At 35.4% G+C, this 3674-nt stretch overlaps 1 pseudogene; it reads left to right on the top strand.

The window, feature by feature from the left end:
- Positions 1-275: 275 nt before the first annotated feature.
- Positions 276-469, top strand: LOC109450877 (DNA-directed RNA polymerases I, II, and III subunit RPABC4; annotated as a pseudogene).
- Positions 470-3674: the final 3205 nt, after the last annotated feature.

Here is a 3674-nt window from a genome sequence, read left to right as displayed (position 1 = left end):
AGTCCTGAGAAAACACCTTTGGGAACAGAAAAATAACAATCCTTACACTGAGGGAAGTTAAATATAAGAACACATTCTTTTTCAGAGTGTGTGGAAGTAATCTGGGAGCTTTCTCCTGGAAAGAGTAAGAAATAGGAAACAAAAAAACCTGGGAAAATTCCACTGTTCCCAGGGGGTCTATTTGAATTAATACATTAAAAATTACAGACAATGACAAGCTGCAATTGGGAAGGGTGGAGTGTGATGAGTTTCTCCATGCTAACTGGGGACTAACAATGGACACCCAGAAGGACGTTCAACTCCCAAAGCAACAGCCAATGATATGTCACAGAGAAAATGAAATAAAATCCAGGGATCCATCAGACACAGAGAATGTGGATACAGAATAATGTACAAGAAAAGGACTAAAAGATCGGTGGTTTCTGATGCTCAGTGGAACATGGAATTCAGAGGAATACCTCTGTATTGAGATTTGCTGTTAATCTTATAGCTTTTGATAGGTGTACTTACCTTTATGAATACAACTATATACACATGATTTCATTTTAAAAACCATATTGTATTTAGGTATCTATTAATGTTTTATATAAATACATTAATTTTTGTTGAATTACATGGTTTGTAATTTAATTTTATTGTAATTTTATTGTATATGTTATCTGACATATAACGCACAATCTTAGTGTCAGCAATACACAATGAAGGTTCAAAGTGCTTCCCCAAATCGTACTTTTAATCAAAACCTAGAATTGTTGGGGCCCTTGTTAAAAATAAAGTTTTCTAGGGATCCCTAACAAAAAAAAAAAAAAAAAAAAAATTATAATATTGACAGAATCTCCTAGGAAAATATTCATGACAAGAAGGGAGGTCTGCATCTTCTTTATCCAATCATCTATGTAAGGACACTTTGGTTGTTTCTATGTCTTGGCCACCATGAATAATGCTGCAATAAACATAGGGGTACATATATCTTTACAGATAAATGTTTTCAGAATTTTTGTGTACATATTCAACAAAGGGAATGCTGGGTGATATGGTAATTTTATTCTTAATTTTTTCAGGAACCTCCATACTGTTTTCCATGGTCGCTCTACCGACTTACATTCTCACCAGTGTATGAGGGTTACTTTTTCCCCTACAGTCTCTCCAACACTTGTTATTACTTATCTTGTTGAAAATAGCCATTCTAACTGGTGTGAGGTGGAATCTCATTGTGGGTTTGATTTGCATTTCCCTAATAGCTAGTAATGTTGAGCATTTTTTTCATATATCTGTTGGTTGTTTGTATGTCTTCTTGGGAGAAGTGTCTGTTCAGGTTCTCTGCCCATTTTTAAATTGGATTGGTTGTTTTTTTGTTGTTGAGTTTTGTATGAGTTCTTTTTATTTTGGATATTAGCCCTTTATCAGAAGTGTTGTTTGCAAATATCTTCTCCCATTCAGTTGGTTGCCCCTTTTTCTTGTCGATGGTTCCTTTTGTTATGCAGAAACTTTTTAGTTGGAAATAATCCCATTCATTTGTTTTTGCTTTTATTTCCTTTGACTTTGAGGTCAAATTCATAAAATCCTCTATGAACCCAAGGTCCATAAGTTTGGTACCTAGACTTTCTTCTATTCAGTTAATTGTTTCAGGTCTTATATTTAGGTCTTTGATCCATTTTAAGTTAATTTTGTTGTATGGTGACAGATAGACGTCTACTTTTTTTCTTTTATATGTGGCTTTACAATTTTTCCAGCATCATTAATTGAAGAGGCTTTCTTTTCTCCAATGCAGGTTTTTGGCTCCTTTGTTGAAAATTATCTGCTCATATATATGTGAGTTTATTTCTGGGTTCTCAATTCTGTTTCATTGGTCTGTGTGTCTGGAATATTACTTGGCCACAAGAAAAGATAAATAGTTCCACTTGCAACAACATGGATGAATCTTGACATTATCGTGCCAAGGAAAATAAGCCAGACAGAAAAAGTCAAGAACTATGTGGGATATAAAACTGCAAAACAAACAAACAAACAAATAACACAAATAAACAAACAAAAACTCACAGACACAGACAACAGTTTAGTGCTTAAGGGGGAAGAGGGTGGTACAAGAGAGTAAAGAGTGTCAAATTTATGGTGATGGAAAAAGAACTGACTCTGGGTGGTAAACAAACAATGCAATATATGGATGTTGTATTACAGAAATGTACACTTGAAACCTATATTATTTGACTAACCAATGTCACCCCAATAAATTTAATAAAAATGTAAAACTAAATATATAAATGAAACATCTTAGTTCAATGATGAAAGAACGGAAGGAAGGAAGGGAGGGAGGGAGGGAGGGAGGGAGGAAGGAAGGAAGGAAGGGAGTATAGCATTGTGACTGTCATGTGAATTATTTTCCAGTCTATCTCCTTAGGATTTTTTCTGAGTGTGAGGATGAGGTTAAGAAAATCCTGAGAGTCATTTCATTGACATAAACTCATTGGGTACAAAGAAGAAAGGTGTCCTCAGTTCCTTCAATTGCTTTGTGCAAACACAGTCACAGAAATGCAGGCAGCTGGGTTTTTTTGACAGTAAGAGAGAAATGAGTTATGAGTGAACAAACTGTAGCAGATGTTGCAGACAATGGTGGCACTACCACAGGGAAACCAAGAGGATTAACTTATGAAACCTATGTGAGAATCACAATTCAGAAGACAGCCTTAGGAGTGATTGAGGTCTGGTGATTCCTGCATTCCTTAAAACAACCCTTTATTCTGTTAAGGATTTTCTTCGCTCTCAAGATTTCAGCCTGTCTGTACAATTCTAGGATTTATATTTCTATCCCTGATTTGTAAAATGCATTTTCAACTGCATAATAACTGTTCTACCTGTATGACCTATTTGTACCTTGAAATCAGCATGACCAAACCCAAATTTATTACTGCAGCTCCAAATGCAGCAACTCCTGGTGACTTGCATGTTTTGATTAATGGCACACGCCGTCTTCGTCTTATCCAGAATAAAACCTCTGAGACATCTTTGACTCTTTCCTACATCCACTTGATAAGTTGAAAACTCCTCCGTTATCTCCTGAATGCCTTTTACTTCCCTATTCTGCTATTTTCTCTTCCATTGTCATCTTTCAGTGAATACTATTGATGACGACAGTCACAGTGACTATTTGTTGAGTGCTTACTGACTAGATGCCAACAGAGCACCAAGGGCATTTCATGACTTACCTTATGCAATCCTCAACAAATCTAGACAGCAAATACTATTAATATGATTTCGGTTTTCCAGATAAGGAAAATGATCATCTAAGAGATTTAATTATCTGCTTAAAATCACCAAAGTAATAAAAAACAGAGTCAGGAGTTGAGCAACAACAGCCTAGCTTCAGAGCACAAAATCTTACCCATGTGCTCATCTGCCTTCCACAGAGATGTGTTACTTTTATAAAAGAACAATTTAAATAGTCTCCTGCCTGAATTCTGTCCTTTAACAAGTCACTCTCAACATTAATTTATCGAAAATACGGCTCTCAGAAAATTTGGTGATAATGTGAAACTCCAATTATGTCAGCCTCACATAAAATGTTCAGTGGCTGCCCATTACCTAAACAATGAGGTAAAATTCTCCTCTCTGCAATTCCAGAACTTTCATGTTTTAGCCATAATCTATAGTTTTCACCTTACTAATTTATATTTTTT

The sequence above is a fragment of the Rhinolophus sinicus genome, linkage group LG05 (assembly GCF_036562045.2).
Source record: "Rhinolophus sinicus isolate RSC01 linkage group LG05, ASM3656204v1, whole genome shotgun sequence".
Taxonomy (NCBI): domain Eukaryota; kingdom Metazoa; phylum Chordata; class Mammalia; order Chiroptera; family Rhinolophidae; genus Rhinolophus; species Rhinolophus sinicus.
This window is presented reverse-complemented; position numbering and strand designations above follow the sequence as displayed.